The sequence below is a fragment of the Equus caballus genome, chromosome 19 (genome assembly GCF_041296265.1).
Source record: "Equus caballus isolate H_3958 breed thoroughbred chromosome 19, TB-T2T, whole genome shotgun sequence".
Taxonomy (NCBI): domain Eukaryota; kingdom Metazoa; phylum Chordata; class Mammalia; order Perissodactyla; family Equidae; genus Equus; species Equus caballus.
The window spans coordinates 1906184-1924898 of NC_091702.1; positions in this window are offsets into that span (position 1 = coordinate 1906184).

Consider the following 18715-nt stretch of genomic DNA (forward strand, 5'->3'; position numbering starts at 1 on the left):
TCAGACGTGCCCGAAGCACGTGCCGGACAGACCGGAACCACAGCAAACACTCGCTGGAACCACCTGCTTGACTCACCGGTCGCACCTGCCGGACACGCCAAAATCACCTGACTGCTACACCAGAACCACATGGCAGACAAGCCGGAATCACGTGATGGGCATGTGGACACAACCTCTCAGACGTGCCAGAACCTCGTGCCAGACACCCCAGAACCAGCTACCGGGGTGACCAGAACCACCTGCCGGACACGACGGAAAAACCGTCTTGACCCTCCGGAACCACCGCCGGACATGCAAAATCACCTGCCAGCTACGCCAGAACCGCTTGGCGAACACTCCGGAATCACCTGCCGGGCATGCCGGAACCACCTCTCCGAAGTGCCAGAAGCACGTGCAGGACAGGCCAGAACCATCTCCCGGACAGACCGGAACCACAGGAAACACTCGCCGGAACCACCTGCTTGACTCACCGGTCCCACCTGCCAGACACGCCAAAATCACCTGCCCGCTACGCCAGAACCACTTGGGGGATAAGCCGGAATCACGTGAAGGGCATGCCAGCACAACCTCTCAGACGTGCCAGAACCTCGTGCCGGACACCCCAGAACCACCTGCCGGACAGACCGCAACCACCTGCCGGCCACGCCGGCACCACAGGCTCGACCTGCCGGATCCAAAGCCGGGCAAGCAATATCACCTGCTGGCTACACCAGAACCACTTGGCGGACACTCCGGAATCACCTGTCTGGCATGCCGGAACCACCTCTCAGACTTGCCAGGACCATGTTCTGGACACGCCAGTACCACCTGCCGAGTATGCCGGAACCACCTCATCCACTCCCCAGAACCACCTGCCGGACACGCCAACATCACCGGCCGGGTATGCCAGAACCACTTGGCGGACACTCCGGAATCACCTGTCGGGCCGGCGGAACCACCTCTCAGACTTGCCAGAACCGTGTTCTGGACACGGCGGTACCACCTGCCGAGTATGCCGGAACCACCTGATCCACTCCCCAGAATCACCTGCTGGACACGCCAAAATCACCTGCCGGCTATTCCAGAACCACTCGGCGGACACTCCGGTATCAGCTGCCGGGCATGCCGGAACCACCTCTCAGAGGTGCCAGAACCACATGCCGGAGAGAGTGGAAGCAACTGCCGAACTCGCCGGAAACACCTGCTGGACATGCCGGAACCACCTGCCTGACAGTCCAAAATCATATGCCGGCTATGCCAAAACCACTTGGTGGACACTCCAGAATCACCTGGCGGGCATGCCGGAACCACGTCATGGACAGACTGCAAACACCTGCCGGACACGCCGGAACCACCTGCTCGACTCGCCAGAACCACCTGCCGGACACACCAAAATCACCTGCCGGCTACGCCACAACCAGTTGCTGAACACTTCGGAATCACCTGCCGCGCTTCCCGGAACCACCTGCCGGTCACGCCAAAATCACCTGCCGGCTACACCAGAACCACTCGTCAGAGACTCCGGAACCACCTCCAGGACAGACCGGAATCACCTGCCGGACACGCCGGGACCACCTGCTTGACTCGCCAGAACCACCTGCCGGACACGCCAAAATCACCAGCCGGCTACTCCACAACCACTTGTCGGACACTCCGGAATCACCTGCCGGGCATGTTGGAACCACCTCTCAGAGGTGCCACAACAACATGCTGGAGACTGCGGAAGCACCTGCCGAGAATGCCGGAAGTTCCTGATCCACTCCACAGAACCACATGCTGGACATGCCAAAATCACCAGCCGGCTACGCCACAACCAGTTGGTGAACACTTCAGAATCAACTGCCGGCCTTGCTGGAAGCACCTGCCGGTCACGCCAATATCACCTGCCAGCTACGCCAGAACCCTTTGGCGGACACTCCGGAAACACCTGTCAGGCCTGCCGGAACCACATCTCAGACGTGCCAGAACCATGTGCCCGAGATCCCAGAACCACACCCCGAACAGACTGAAACCACCTGCCATACCCGCCTGAACCACCTGCCGAGCACACAGGAACCACCTTCTCGACTCGCTGGAACCACCTACCTGACACGCAAAAACCACCGGCCGGGTATGCCAGAACCACTTGGTGGTCACTCCGGAATCATCTGCCGGACATGCCAGAACCAGCTCTCAGACACACCAGAACCACGTGCCAGAGACGCCGGAAGCACCAGCTGAGCATTCCTGAGCCACCTGCACGACTCGCAAGAAACACCTGTCGGACATGCCAAAATCACCTGCCAGGTACGCCAGAAACACTTGGCGGACACTCCGGAATCACCTGTCGGGCATGCCGGAACCACCTCTCAGACTTGCCAGAACCATGTTCTGGACACGCCGGTACCACCTGCCGAGTATGCCGGAACCAGCTGATCCACTCCCCAGAACCACCTACTGGACACGCCAAAATCAACTGCCGGCTCTGCCAGGACCACACGGCAGACACTCCGGAATCTCATGCCGGGCATGCCGGAACCACCTATCAAAGGTTCCAGAACCACATGCCGGAGACTCTGGAATCACCTGCCGGTGCATGCCGGAACCTTCTCTCAGACGTGCCACAACCACGTGCCGGAGAGACCGGAAGCACCTGCCGAGCTCTCCGGAACCACCTGCTGGACATGCCAGAACCACCTGCCTCACAGGCCAAAATCATATGCCGGCTACGCCAAAACCACTGGGTGGACACTCCAGAATCACCTTGCGGGCATGCCGGAACCACGTCATGGACAGACGGCAAACACCTGTCGGACCTGCCGGAACCACCTGCTCGACTCACCAGAGCCACCTGCCGGACACACCAGAAACACCTGCGGGGTACGCCAGAACCACTTGGAGGACTCTCCGGGATCACTGCCCGGCATGCCGGAACCACCTCACAGACATGCCAGAACCATGTGCAGGACACGCCAGAACCACCTGCCGAGTATGCCGGAACCACCTGCTCCACTCGCCAGAACCACCTGCTGGACACGCCAAAATCACCTGCCGGCTACGCCAGAACCACTCGGCAGACACTCCGGAACCACCTCCAGGACAGACCGGAACCAGCTGCCGGACACGCCGGGACCACCTGCTTGACTCGCCAGAACCACCTGCCGGACTCGCCAGAATCACCAGCCGGCTATGCCACAACCACTTGTCGGACACTCCGGAATCACCTGCTGGGCATGCTGGAACGACCTCTCAGAGGTGCCACAACCACATGCCGGAGAAGGCGGAAGCACCTGCCGAGAATGCCGGAAGTTCCTGATCCACTCCCTAGAACCACCTGCCGGACACGCCAAAATCACCTGCCGGCTACGCCAGAACCACTTGGCGGACACTCCAGAATCACCTGCCGGGCATGCCAGCACAACCTCTCAGAAGTGCCAGAAGCACGTGCCGGATAGACCGGAACCATCTCCCGGACAGACCGGAAACACAGGAAACACTCGCCGGAACCACCTGCTTGACTCACCGGTCCCACCTGCCGGACACGCCAAAATCACCTGCCCGCTACACCAGAACCACTTGATGGACAAGCCGGAATCACGTGAAGGGCATGCCGACACAACCTCTCAGATGTGCCAGAACCTCGTGCCGGACACCGCAGAACCACCTGCTGGACAGACCAGAACCACCTGCCGGACACGCCAGAACCACCAGCTCGACTCGCCGGAACCATTGCCGGACATGCAAAATCAGCTGCCGGATACGCCACAACCACTTGGCAAACACTCCGGAATCACCTCCCGGGCATGGCAGAACCACCTCTCAGACATGCCAGAACCACATGCCAATGACACCGGTAGCACCTGCTGAGCACGCCAGAACCACCTGCTCGACTCGCCAAAACCACCTGCTGGACACTCCAAAATCAACTGCCGGCTACGCCACAACCATTTGGTGAACACTTCGGAATCACCTGCCGGGCTGGCTGGAACCACCTGCTGGTCACGCCAACATGACCTGCCAGCTATGCCAGAACCACTTGGCGGACACCATGGAAACACCTGTCGGGCCGGCCGGAACCACCTCTCACACGTGCCAGAACCATGTGCCTGAGACGCCGGAACCACACCCCGAACAGACCGAAACCACCTGCCAGACCTGCCTGAACCACCTGGCGATCACGCCAGAACCACCTACTCGACTCGCCGGAACGACCTACCTGACACGCCAAAATCACCTGCCAGGTATACCAGAACCACTTGGTGGACACTCTGGAATCATCTGCCGGACATGCCAGAACCAGCTCTCAGACACACCAGAACCACGTGCCAGAGACGAGGAAGCACCAGCTGAGCATGCCTGAGCCACCTGCACGACTCGCAAGAAACACCTGTCGGACATGCCAAAATCACCTTCCGGGTACGCCAGAAACACTTGGCGGACACTCCGGAATCACCTGTTGGGCATGCCGGAACCGACTCTCAGACTTGCCAGAACCTCGTGCCGGACAAGCCAGAACCACCTGCCGGACAAACCAGAACCACCTGCCGGACACGCCGGAACCACCGGCTCGACTCGCCGGAACCACCGCCGGACATGCAAAATCACCTGCCGGCTACACCACAACCACTTGGTGAACACTACGGAATCACCCGCTGGGCATGCCGCAATGACGTCTCAGACATGCCACAACCACATGCCAATGACACCGGAAGCACCTGCCGAGCACACCGGAACCACCTGCTCGACTCCCCAGAACCACCTGCCGGACACACCAAAATCACCTGCCGGCTACGCCACAACCAGTTGGTGAACACTTCGAAATCAACTGCCGGGCTGGCTGGAACCACATGCCGGTCACGCCAAAATCACCTGCCAGCTACGCCTGAACCACTTGGCGGACACGCCAAAATCACCTACCGGCTACGCCACAACCAGTTGGTGAACACTTCGGAATCACCTGCCGTTCTGGCTGGAACCACCTGCCGGTCATGCCAACATCACCTGCCAGCTACGCCAGAACCACTTGGCGGACACTCCGGAAACACCAGTCGTGCCGGCCACAAACACCTCTCAGACGTGCCAGAACCATGTGCCTGAGATGCCGGAACCACACCCCGAACAGACCGAAACCACCTGCCAGACCCGCCTGAACCACCTGCCGAGCACGCCGGATCCACCTGCTGAGCATGCCGGAACAACCTGCTCGACTCGCTGGAGCCACCTGCCGGACATGCCAAAATCAGCTGCCGGCTATGCCAGAACCACTTGCCGGACAGTCCAAAATCACCTGCCTGGCGTGCCGGAACCACCTCTCATACGTACCAGAACCACGTGCAGGAGATGCCGGAAGCACCTGCCGAGCATGCCAGAACCACCCGATCCACTCCCCAGAACCACCTGCTGGACCCGCCTGAACCACCTGCTGGCTACGCGGGAACCACTTGGTGGACACTCCGGAATCACCTGCCGTGCATGCCGGAACCACCCCTCAGACGTGCCTGAAAAACGTGCCGGACACGCCGGAACCACCTCCCGGACTAACCGGAACCACCTTTCGGACATGCCTGAACCACCTTACGAGCACGCTGGAACCACCTGCTCGACTCGCTGGAACCATCTGCTGGATACACCAAAATCACCTGCCGGCTACGGCAGAACCACTTGCCGACACTCTGGAATAACCTGCCATTCATCCCGGAACCGCCCCTCAGATGTGCCAGAACCACGTGCTGGACGCCCCTGACCACTTCCGTGAAAGACTGGAACCACCTGCTGAGCATTCTGGAAACACCTGCTCGACTCCCGGGAACCGCCTCTGGGGAAACTGTCATAGAAATGCAGGTAAAACGGCCTTTCTTGCCAGCCCTTAACTCGCCACTTTAGAACTTCTGCTTCTGCCACAATTGCACCTTGCCAACCCGGCTCAGACGAAATGCCTACATCTTCCCCTGAAGCAACTGGGCTGAGTCCCAAAAGATTGAGCATCCACGTGCTTAGGAGGCGATAGACTGCACGCCTTTTTCCAACCACCATTGTGCACTGCTGGAGAGAGTGTCGGAAAGAAGCTATGTCAGAAAGACCCCTTTGCTCTCAGCCGTGCCCTCCATTGCTCTAGACGTGGAATGCACAATGCACTGGCTTCCCCCCTCAAGGGGCGACAAGCCACAGACCACCTTGCTTCCATCTCTTTAGGAAGCTGAGAAGGAACTCGCTTTCAACAGTGATCTTACAGAGTCCAGGGAACATCTCATACAAAGGCAGCTGAAATGCCGTTTCTTTTCCGCCCTTAACTTGCCGATTTGGAACTTCTGTTTCTGCCACATTTCCACCTTGCCATCCAGGCTCCGACGAAATGCCTACATCTTCCGCTTCAGCAACGGGGACGAGGCCCATATGACTGTGCTTCCACATGCTTAAGAGGAGAGAGACAGGCTTTTTACAATCACGGTTGTGCACTGGTGGAGAGAGTGTCAGAAAGCACCTATGTCAGAAAGGTCCCTTTGATCTCAGCCATGCCCTGAATTGCTCTAGAGGAGGAAGGCACAATGCACTGCCTCTGGCTCCACCCCTCAATGGCAGACGAACCACACAGCTTCTTGCGTCCAGCTCTTTAGGACGCTGAGAAAGAGCTCGCATTCCATAGTGCTCTTAGAGCGTCCAGGGAACATCTCATACAAAGGCAGCTGAACGCCGTTTCTTCCAGCACTTCACTCGCCGATCTGGAACATCTGCATCTGCCACATTTCCACCTTGTCAACCCGGCTCAGACGGGCCAGAGCCATGTGCCTGAGATGCCGGAACCACACCCCGAACAGACCGAAACCACCTGCCAGACCCGCCTGAACCCCCTGGCGAGCACGCCTGATCCACCTGTTCAACTAGCCGGAACCACCTTCCTGACACGCCATAATCACATGCCAGGTATACCAGAACCACTTGGCGGACACTCCAGAATCACCTGCCGGGCATGCCAGCACAACCACTCTGAAGAGGCAGAAGCACGTGCCGGACAGGCCGGAACCATCTCCCGGACAGACCGGAAACACAGGAAACACTCGCCGGAACCACCTGCTTGACTCACCGGTCCCACCTGCCGGACACGCCAATATCACCTGCCCGCTACGCCAGAACCACTTGGCGAACACTCCGGAATCACCTGCAGGGCATGGCGGAACCACCTCTAAGACATGCCGGAACCACATGCCAATGACACCGGAAGCACCTGCTGAGCACGCCAGAACCACCTACTCGACTCGCCGGAACCACCTACCTGACACGCCAAAATAACCTGCCAGGTATACCAGAACCACTTGGTGGACACTCTGGAATCATCTGCCGGACATGCCAGAACCAGCTCTCAGACACACCAGAACCACGTGCCAGAGACGCCGGAAGCACCAGCTGAGCATGCCTGAGCCACCTGTACGACTCGCAAGAAACACCCGTCGAACATGCCAAAATCACCTGCCGGGTACGCCAGAAATACTTGGCGGACACTCCGGAATCACCTGTCGGGCATGCCGGAACCACTTCTCAGACTTGCCAGAACCATGTTCTGGACACGCCGGGAACACCTGCCGAGTATGCCGGAACCACCTGATCCACTCCCTGGAACCACCTACTGGACACGCCAAAATCAACTGCCGGCTATGCCAGAACCACACGGCAGACACTCCGGAATCACATGCCAGGCATTCCGGAACCTCCTCTCAGAGGTGCCATAACCACATGCCGGAGACTCCTGAATCACCTGCCGGACATGCCAGAACCACCTATCAGAGGTGCCAGAACAACATGCCGGAGACTCTGAAATCACCTGCCGGGCATGCCGGAACCTTCTCTCAGACGTGCCACAACCACGTGCCGGAGAGACCGGAAGCACCTGCCGAGCTCGCCGGAACCACCTGCTGGACATGCCGGAACCACCTGCCTCACAGGCCAAAATCATATGCCGGCTATGCCAAAACCACTGGGTGGACACTCCAGAATCACCTTGCGGGCATGCCGGAACCACGACATGGACAGACGGCAAACACCTGCCGGACCTGCCGGAACCACCTGCCGAGCACGCCGGAACCACCTGCTCGACTCACCAGAGCCACCTGCCAGACACACCAGAAACACCTGCGGGGTACGCCAGAACCACTTGGAGGACTCTCCGGGATCACCTGCCGGGCATTCCGGAACCACCTCTCAGACGTGCCAGAACCATGTGCCGGACACGCCAGAACCACCTGCCGAGTATGCCGGAACCACCTGCTCCACTCCCCAGAACCACCTGCTGGACACGCCAAAATCACCTGCCGGCTACGCCAGAACCACTCGGCAGACACTCCGGAACCACCTCCAGGACAGACAGGAACAACCTGCCGGACACGCCGGGACCACCTGTTTGACTCGCCAGAACCACCTGCCGGACACACCAGAAACACCTGCGGGGTACGCCAGAACCACTTGGAGGACTCTCCGGGATCACCTTCCGGGCATGCTGGAACCACCTCTCAGAGGTGCCACAACCACATGCCGGAGACGGCGGAAGCACCTGCCGAGAAGGCCGGAAGTTCCTGATCCACTCCCCAGAACCACCTGCCACACATGCCAAAATCAACTGCCGGCTGCTCCAGAACCACTTGGCACATACTCCAGAATCACATGCCGGTCATGCTGGAACCACCTCTCAAACGTGACGGAACCACATACCGGAGACGCCGGAAGCACGTGCTGAGCATGCCAGAACCACCGGTGCCACTCCACAGAACCACCTGCCGGTCAGGCCAAAATCACCTGCCGGATACGCCAGAACCACTCGGCAGACACTCCGGAAACACCTCCAGGACAGACCAGAACCACCTGCCTGACACGCCAAAATCACCTGCCGGCTACACCAGAACCACTTGGCGAACACTCCGGAATCACCTGCCGGGCATCCTGGAACCACCTCTGAGACTTGCCAGAACAATGTTCCGGACACGCGGGTACCACCTGCCGAGTATGCCGGAACCACCTGATCCACTCCCCAGAACCACCTGCTGGACACGCCAGAACCACCTGCCGGACAGACCGGAACCACCTGCCGGACACGCCGGAACCACCAGCTCGACTCGCCGGAACCACCGCCGGACATGCAAAATCACCTGCCGGCTACGCCAGAACCACTTGGCGAACACTCCCGGATCACCTGCCGGGCATGCCGGAACCACCTATCAGGCTTGCCAGAACCATGTTCCGGACACCGCGGTACCACATGCCGAGTATGCCGGAACCACCTGATCCACTCCCCAGAACCACCTGCTGGACACGCCAGAATCACCTGCCGTCCACGCCAAAACCACTCGGCAGACAATACGGAAGCGCCTGCCGGGCATGCCGGAACCACCTCTCAGAGGTGCCAGAACCACATGCCGGACACTCCGGAATCAGCTGCCGGGCATGCCGGAACTATCTCTCAGACGTGCCGGAACTATGTTCCTGGCACGCCGGTACCACCTGCCGAGCTCGCCGGAACCACCTGCTGGACACGCCAAAATCACCTGCCGGCTACGCCAGAACCACTCGGCAGACACTCCGGAACCACCTCCAGGACAGACCGGAACAACCTGCCGGACGCGCCGGGACCACCTGCTTGACTCGCAGAACCACCTGCCGGACACGCCAGAATCACCAGCCGGCTACGCCACAACCACATGTCGGACACTAGGGAACCAGCTCTCAGAGGTGCCACAACCACATGCCGGAGACGGCGGAAGCACCTGCCGAGAATGCTGGAAGTTCCTGATCCACTCCCCAGAACCACTTGGCGGACACGCCAAAATCACCTGCCGGGCATGCCAGCACAACCTCTCAGAAGTGCCAGAAGCACGTGCCGGACAGGCCAGAACCATCTCCCGGACAGACCGGAAACACAGGAAACACTCGCCGGAACCACCTGCTTGACTCACCGGTCCCACCTGCCGGGCACGCCAAAATCACCTGCCCCCTACTCCATAACCACTTGGAGGACAACCCGGAATCACGAGAAGGGCATACCAACACCACCTCTCAGACGTGCCAGAACCTCGTGCCGGACACCCCAGAACCACCTGCTGGACAGACCGGAACGACCTGCCCGACACGCCAGAACCACCGGCTCGACTCTCCGGAACCATAGCCGGACATGCAAAATCACCTGCCGGCTACGCCAGAACCACTTGGCGAACACTCCGGAATTCACCTGCCGGGCATGGCGGAACCACCTCTCAGACATTCCGGAACCACATGCCAATGACACCGGAAGCACCTGCCGAGCACGCCAGAACCACCTGCTCGACTCTCCAAACCCACCTGCTGGACACGCCAAAATCACCTGCTGGCTACGCCACAACCATTTGGTGAACACTTCGGAATCACCTGCCGGGCTGGCTAGAACCACCTGCCGGTCACGCCAACGTCACCTGCCAGCTATGCCAGAACCACTTGGCGGACACCATGGAAACACCTGTGGGGCAGGCTGGAACCACCTCTCAGACGTGACAGAACCATGTGCCTCAGATGCCAGAACCACACCCGAACACACCGAAACCACATGCCAGACCCGCCAGAACCACCTGCCGAGCACGCCAGAACCACCTACTCGACTCGCCGGAACCACCTACCTGACACGCCAAAATCACCTGCCAGGTATACCAGAACCACTTGGTGGACACTCTGGAATCATCTGCCGGACATGCCAGAACCAGCTCTCAGACACACCAGAACCACGTGCCAGAGACGACGGAATCACCAGCTGAGCATGCCTGAGCCACCTGCACGACTCGCAAGAAACACCTGTCGGACATGCCAAAATCACGGGCTGGGTATGCCAGAAACACTTGGCGGACACTCCGGAATCACCTGTCGGGCGTGCCAGAACCACCTCTCAGACTTGCCAGAACCATGTTCTGGACACGCCGGTACCACCTGCCGAGTATGCCGGAACCAGCTGATCCACTCCCCGAAACCAACTACTGGACATGCCAAAATCAACTGCCGGCTATGCCAGAACCACACGGCAGACACTCCGGAATCACATGCCAGGCATTCCGGAACCACCTCTCAGAGGTGCCAGAACCACACGCCGGAGACTCCGGAATCACCTGCCGGACATGCCGGAACCACCTATCAGAGGTGCCAGAACCACATGCCAGACAGTCCGGAATCAGCTGCCGGGCATGCCGGATCTATCTCTCAGACGTGCCGGAACCATGTTCCGGACACGCCGGTACCACCTACCGAGCTCGCCGGAACCACCTGCTGGACATGCCAAAATCACCTGCCGGCTACGCCAGAACCACTCGGCAGACATTCCGGAATCACCTGTCGGGCCGGCCGGAACCCCCTCTCACACGTGCCAGGACCATGTGCCTGAGATGTCGGAACCACACCCCGAACAGACCTAAACCACCTGCCAGACCCGCCTGAACCACCTGGCGATCACGCCTGATCCACCTTCTCTACTAGCCGGAACCATCTTCCTGACATGCCAAAATCACCTGCCAGGTATACCAGAACCACTTGGTGGACACTCCGGAATCATCTGCCGGACATGCCAGAACCAGCTCTCAGACACACCAGAACCACGTGCCAGAGACGCCGGAAGCACCAGCTGAGCATGCCTGAGCCACCTGCACGACTCGCAAGAAACACGTGTCGGAGAGGCCAAAATCACCTGCGGGGTACGCCAGAACCACTTGGAGGACTCTCCGGGATCACCTTGTGGGCATGACGGAACCATGTCCTGGACTGACGTGAAACACCTGCCGGACCTGCCGGAACCATCTGACGAGCACGCCGGAACCACCTGCTCGACTCACCAGAGCCACCTGCCGGACACACCAGAAACACCTGCGGGGTACGCCAGAACCACTTGGAGGACTCTCCGGGATCGCCTGCCGGGCATGACGGAACCACCTCTCAGATGTGCCAGAACCATGTGCCGAACACGCCGGAACCACCGGCCAAGTATGCCGGAACCACCTGCTCCACTCCCCAGAACTACCTGCTGGACACGCCAAAATCACCTGCCGGCTACGCCACAACCATTTGGTGAACACTTCGGAATCACCTGCCGGGCTGGCTGGAACCACCTGCCGGTCACGCCAACATCACCTGCCAGCTATGCCAGAACCACTTGGCGGACACCATGGAAACACCTGTCGGGCCGGCCGGAACCACCTCTCAGACGTGCCAGAACCATGTGCCTGAGATGCTGGAAACACACCCAGAACAGACCGAAACCACCTGCCAGACCCACCTGAACCACCTGCCGAGCACGCCGCAACCACCTATTCGACTCGCCGTAACCACCTACCTGACACGCCAAAATCATCTGACGGGTATGCCAGAACCACTTGGTGGACACTCCGGAATCTTCTGCCGCACATGCCAGAACCAGATCTCAGACACTCCAGAACCACGTGCCTGACACGCCGGAAGCACGTGCTGAGCATGCCTGAGCCACATGCTCGACTTGCAAGAAACACCTGCCAAACACGCCAAAATCACCTGCCGGGTACGCCAGAACCACGTGGCGGACACTCCAGAATCACCTGTCGGGCATGCCGGAACCACCTCTCAGACGTGCCAGAACCTCGTGCCGGACACGCCAGAACCACCTGCCGGACAGACCGGAACCACCTGCCGGACACGCCGGAACCACCAGCTCGACTCGCCGGAACCACCGCCGGACATGCAAAATCACCTGCCGGCTACGCCAGAACCACTTGGCGAACACTCCCGGATCACCTGCCGGGCATGCCGGAACCACCTATCAGGCTTGCCAGAACCATGTTCCGGACACCCCGGTACCACCGGCCGAGTATGCTGGAACCACCTGATCCACTCCTCAGAACCACCTGCTGGACACGCCAGAATCACCTGCCGTCCACGCCAGAACCACGCGGCAGACACTACGGAACCACCTGCCGGGCATGCCGGAACCACCTCTCAGAGGTGCCAGAACCACATGCCGGACACTCCGGAATCAGCTGCCGGGCATGCCGGAACTATCTCTCAGACGTGCCGGAACCATGTTCCGGACACGCCGGTACCACCTGCCGAGCTCGCCGGAACCACCTGCTGGACACGCCAAAATCACCTGCCGGCTACGCCAGAACCACTCGGCAGACATTCCGGAATCACCTGTCGGGCCGGCCGGAACCCCCCTCAGACGTGCCAGAACAATGTACCTGAGATGTCGGAACCACACCCCGAACAGACCGAAACCACCTGCCAGACCCGCCTGAACCCCCTGGCGATCACGCCTGATCCACCTTCTCAAGTAGCCGGAACCAGCTTCCTGACACGCCAAAATCGCCTGCCAGGTATACCAGAACCACTTGGTGGACACTCCGGAATCATCTGCCGGACATGCCTGAACCAGCTCTCAGACACACCAGAACCACGTGCCGGACACGCCGGAAGCACGGGCTGAGCATGCCTGAGCCACATGCTCGACTTTCAAGAAACACCTGCCAGACACGCCAAAATCACCTGCCGGGTACGCCAGAACCACGTGGCGGACACTCCGGAATCACATGTCGGGCATGCTGGAACCACCTCTCAGACATGCCAGAACCATGTTCTGGACACGCGGGTACCACCTGACGAGTATGCCCGAACCAGTTGATCCACTCCCCAGAACCACCTACTGGACATGCCAAAATCAACTGCCGGCTATGCCAGAACCACACGGCAGACACTCCGGAATCACATTCCAGGCATTCCGGAACCACCTCTCAGAGGTGCCAGAAGCACATGCCGGAGACTCCGGAGTCACCTGCCTGGCATGCCGTAACCACCTATCAAAGGTGCCAAAACCCCATGCCGGAGACTCTGGAATCACCTGCCGGGCATGCCAGAACCTTATCTCAGACGTGCCACAACCACGTGCCGGAGAGACCGGAAGCACCTGCCGAGCTCTCCGGAACCACCTGCTGGACATGCCGGAACCACCTGCCTCACAGGCCAAAGTCATATGCCGGCTACGCCAAAACCACTGGGTGGACACTCCAGAATCACCTTGCGGGCATGCCGGAACCACGACATGGACAGACGGCAAACACCTGCCAGACCTGCCGGAACCACCTGCCGAGCACGCCGGAACCACCTGCTCGACTCACCAGAGCCACCTGCCGGGCACACCAGAAACACCTGCGGGGTACGCCAGAACCACTTGGAGAACTCTCTGGGATCACCTGCCGGGCATGCCGGAACCACCTCTCAGAGGTGCCAGAACCATGTGCTGGACACGCCGGAACCACCTGCCGAGTATGCCGGAACCACCTGCTCCACTCCCCAGAACCACCTGCTGGACACGCCAAAATCACCTGCCGGCTACGCCAGAACCACTCGGCAGACACTCCGGAACCACCTCCAGGACAGACAGGAACAACCTGCCGGACACGCCGGGACCACCTGTTTGACTCGCCAGAACCACCTGCCGGACACACCAGAAACACCTGCGGGGTACGCCAGAACCACTTGGAGGACTCTCCGGGATCACCTTCCGGGCATGCTGGAACCACCTCTCAGAGGTGCCACAACCACATGCCGGAGACGGCGGAAGCACCTGCCGAGAAGGCCGGAAGTTCCTGATCCACTCCCCAGAACCACCTGCCACACATGCCAAAATCAACTGTCGGCTGCGCCAGAACCACTTGGCACATACTCCAGAATCACATGCCGGTCATGCCGGAACCACCTCTCAAACGTGCAGGAACCACATACCGGAGACGCCGGAAGCATGTGCTGAGCATGTCAGAACCACCGGTGCCACTCCACAGAACCACCTGCCGGTCAGGCCAAAATCACCTGCCGGATACGCCAGAACCACTCGGCAGACACTCCGGAAACACCTCCAGGACAGACCGGAACCACCTGCCTGACACGCCAAAATCACCTGCCGGCTACACCAGAACCACTTGGCGAACACTCCGGAATCACCTGCCGGGCATCCTGGAACCACCTCTGAGACTTGCCAGAACAATGGTCCGGACACGCCGGTACCACCTGCCGAGTATGCCGGAACCACCTGATCCACTCCCCAGAACCACCTGCTGGACACGCCAGAATCACCTGCCGTCCACGCCAGAACCACGCGGCAGACACTACGGAACCACCTGCCGGGCATGCCGGAACCACCTCTCAGAGGTGCCAGAACCACATGCCGGAGACTCCGGAGTCACCTGCCTGGCATGCCGTAACCACCTATCAAAGGTGCCAAAACCCCATGCCGGAGACTCTGGAATCACCTGCCGGGCATGCCAGAACCTTATCTCAGACGTGCCACAACCACGTGCCGGAGAGACCGGAAGCACCTGCCGAGCTCTCCGGAACCACCTGCTGGACATGCCGGAACCACCTGACTCACAGGCCAAAGTCATATGCCGGCTATGCCAAAACCACTGGGTGGATACTCCAGAATCACCTTGCGGGCATGCCGGAACCACGACATGGACAGACGGCAAACACCTGCCAGACCTGCCGGAACCACCTGCCGAGCACGCCGGAACCACCTGCTCGACTCACCAGAGCCACCTGCCGGGCACACCAGAAACACCTGCGGGGTACGCCAGAACCACTTGGAGAACTCTCCGGGATCACCTGCCGGGCATGCCAGAACCACCTCTCAGAGGTGCCAGAACCATGTGCTGGACACGCCGGAACCACCTGCCGAGTATGCCGGAACCACCTGCTCCACTCCCCAGAACCACCTGCTGGACACGCCAAAATCACCTGCCGGCTACGCCAGAACCACTCGGCAGACACTCCGGAACCACCTCCAGGACAGACAGGAACAACCTGCCGGACACGCCGGGACCACCTGTTTGACTCGCCAGAACCACCTGCCGGACACACCAGAAACACCTGCGGGGTACGCCAGAACCACTTGGAGGACTCTCCGGGATCACCTTCCGGGCATGCTGGAACCACCTCTCAGAGGTGCCACAACCACATCCTGGAGACGGTGGAAGCACCTGCCGAGAAGGCCGGAAGTTCCTGATCCACTCCCCAGAACCACCTGCCAGACATGCCAAAATCAACTGCCGGCTGCGCCAGAACCACTTGGCACATACTCCAGAATCACATGCCGGTCATGCCGGAACCACCTCTCAAACGTGCAGGAACCACATACCGGAGACGCCGGAAGCACGTGCTGAGCATGCCAGAACCACCGGTGCCACTCCACAGAACCACCTGCCGGTCAGGCCAAAATCACCTGCCGGATACGCCAGAACCACTCGGCAGACACTCCGGAAACACCTCCAGGACAGACCGGAACCACCTGCCTGACACGCCAAAATCACCTGCCGGCTACACCAGAACCACTTGGCGAACACTCCGGAATCACCTGCCGGGCATCCTGGAACCACCTCTGAGACTTGCCAGAACAATGTTCCGGACACGCCGGTACCACCCGCTGTGTATGCCGGAACCACCTGATCCACTCCCCAGAACCACCTGCTGGACACGCCAGAACCACCTGCCGGACAGACCGGAACCACCTGCCGGACACGCCGGAACCACCAGCTCGACTCGCCGGAACCACCGCCGGACATGCAAAATCACCTGCCGGCTACGCCAGAACCACTTGGCGAACACTCCCGGATCACCTGCCGGGCATGCCGGAACCACCTATAAGGCTTGCCAGAACCATGTTCCGGACACCCCGGTACCACCTGCCGAGTATGCCGGAACCACCTGATCCACTCCCCAGAACCACCTGCTGGACACGCCAGAATCACCTGCCGTCCACGCCAGAACCACGCGGCAGACACTACGGAACCACCTGCCGGGCATGCCGGAACCACCTCTCAGAGGTGCCAGAACCACATGCCGGACACTCCGGAATCAGCTGCCGGGCATGCCGGAACTATCTCTCAGACGTGCCGGAACCATGTTCCGGACACGCCGGTACCACCTGCCGAGCTCGCCGGAACCACCTGCTGGACACGCCAAAATCACCTGCCGGCTACGCCAGAACCACTCGGCAGACATTCCGGAATCACCTGTCGGGCCGGCCGGAACCCCCTCTCAGACGTGCCAGAACAATGTACCTGAGATGTCGGAACCACACCCCGAACAGACCGAAACCACCTGCCAGACCCGCCTGAACCCCCTGGCGATCACGCCTGATCCACCTTCTCAAGTAGCCGGAACCAGCTTCCTGACACGCCAAAATCACCTGCCAGGTATACCAGAACCACTTGGTGGACACTCCGGAATCATCTGCCGGACATGCCTGAACCAGCTCTCAGACACACCAGAACCACGTGCCGGACACGCCGGAAGCACGGGCTGAGCATGCCTGAGCCACATGCTCGACTTTCAAGAAACACCTGCCAGACACGCCAAAATCACCTGCCGGGTACGCCAGAACCACGTGGCGGACACTCCGGAATCACATGTCGGGCATGCCGGAACCACCTCTCAGACATGCCAGAACCATGTTCTGGACACGCGGGTACCACCTGACGAGTATGCCCGAACCAGCTGATCCACTCCCCAGAACCACCTACTGGACATGCCAAAATCAACTGCCGGCTATGCCAGAACCACACGGCAGACACTCCGGAATCACATTCCAGGCATTCCGGAACCACCTCTCAGAGGTGCCAGAAGCACATGCCGGAGACTCCGGAGTCACCTGCCTGGCATGCCGTAACCACCTATCAAAGGTGCCAAAGCCCCATGCCGGAGACTCTGGAATCACCTGCCGGGCATGCCGGAACCTTATCTCAGACGTGCCACAACCACGTGCCGGAGAGACCGGAAGCACCTGCCGAGCTCTCCGGAACCACCTGCTGGACATGCCGGAACCACCTGCCTCACAGGCCAAAGTCATATGCCGGCTACGCCAAAACCACTGGGTGGACACTCCAGAATCACCTTGCGGGCATGCCGGAACCACGACATGGACAGACGGCAAACACCTGCCAGACCTGCCGGAACCACCTGCCGAGCACGCCGGAACCACCTGCTCGACTCACCAGAGCCACCTGCCGGGCACACCAGAAACACCTGCGGGGTACGCCAGAACCACTTGGAGAACTCTCCGGGATCACCTGCCGGGCATGCCGGAACCACCTCTCAGAGGTGCCAGAACCATGTGCTGGACACGCCGGAACCACCTGCCGAGTATGCCGGAACCACCTGCTCCACTCCCCAGAACCACCTGCTGGACACGCCAAAATCACCTGCCGGCTACGCCAGAACCACTCGGCAGACACTCCGGAACCACCTCCAGGACAGACAGGAACAACCTGCCGGACACGCCGGGACCACCTGTTTGACTCGCCAGAACCACCTGCCGGACACACCAGAAACACCTGCGGGGTACGCCAGAACCACTTGGAGGACTCTCCGGGATCACCTTCCGGGCATGCTGGAACCACCTCTCAGAGGTGCCACAACCACATGCCGGAGACGGCGGAAGCACCTGCCGAGAAGGCCGGAAGTTCCTGATCCACTCCCCAGAACCACCTGCCACACATGCCAAAATCAACTGCCGGCTGCGCCAGAACCACTTGGCACATACTCCAGAATCACATGCCGGTCATGCCGGAACCACCTCTCAAACGTGCAGGAACCACATACCGGAGACGCCGGAAGCACGTGCTGAGCATGCCAGAACCACCGGTGCCACTCCACAGAACCACCTGCCGGTCAGGCCAAAATCACCTGCCGGATACGCCAGAACCACTCGGCAGACACTCCGGAAACACCTCCAGGACAGACCGGA